The sequence below is a fragment of the Hipposideros armiger genome, unplaced genomic scaffold (assembly GCF_001890085.2).
Source record: "Hipposideros armiger isolate ML-2016 unplaced genomic scaffold, ASM189008v1 scaffold_154, whole genome shotgun sequence".
In the NCBI taxonomy this organism is placed as follows: domain Eukaryota; kingdom Metazoa; phylum Chordata; class Mammalia; order Chiroptera; family Hipposideridae; genus Hipposideros; species Hipposideros armiger.
In genome coordinates, this window is record NW_017731504.1 from 2,922,995 (window position 1) to 2,923,848 (window position 854).

The 854-nt window shown below is 55.9% G+C and overlaps 1 pseudogene; it reads right to left on the reverse strand.

Annotated features, from left to right (window-relative positions):
* Positions 1-551, reverse strand: part of LOC109387338 (protein DEK-like) — a 48,479-nt pseudogene extending 47,928 nt beyond the window's left edge.
* Positions 552-854: the final 303 nt, after the last annotated feature.

Below are 854 nucleotides of genomic sequence, written 5' to 3' on the forward strand. Positions count from 1 at the left end.
CAGCTCCTGGTCGGTGGTACTACACTGTTCTCCATGGGTCGTCGGTAGGGGGCCAAGGGTTAGGTCCACCGTGTACAGGGGTATGGGCCAAAGGCATAGCACAGGGGTTTCTCATAAGAGGGACCCGCTTGCCTTGGTTGGTAAAGTCACTTGTACCATGAAAAGCCAGCACCCAAGCCAGGGCGTAACCCCCAGGCCCTTCTCTAGACCCTGTTCCGAGGGCTCAAGCAGGGCGACCCAGGGTTCTTGGGTGACCTGAGCCTTTGAAGGCCAGGTCCATTCCTGTGTCTGACTGGGGGCCACTGTGGATGGAGCAGGTAGGATTACCATCCACCCTGTAGCCTGGGCTGTAATTCCAGGTCCCCAGTCCCCGTGACCCTAAGGAGTTGCGGGAGCTCCTCAGTTACCTTGTCCAAGGGGGCCTTAACAGTCTTCTGTGGCTGCTTGTTCAACAGGCAAACAGCTACCGGTACCTGGTTTTTCCAGTATTTCCACCTGGGGGCTAATACCCTTAACTTGTCCTTCAACAACCCGTTAAAGCGTTCAACCATACCGGCAGTTTGAGGTCGGTATGGAACGTGTAGCTGCCATTAGACATCATTGTCCTTCACCCAGGTTTGAACCTGTGAACCTGTAAAGTGGGTGCCTCGATCACTGGCAATAAGCAAGGGCAGGCCACAGGCAGCTGACAAGTGCTCCAAGGCTAGGAGCGTGTGTCATTGGTTCTCCTGAGCTACAGGGTAAACAAAGTCCAGTCCGGTGGCAGTGTCTACTGCCATCAGGGCATAATGGGCTCCCTGGTCTGCAGGGAGTGGCCCGATATAGTCCACCTGCCTTTCTTGTGGGGCCACGCC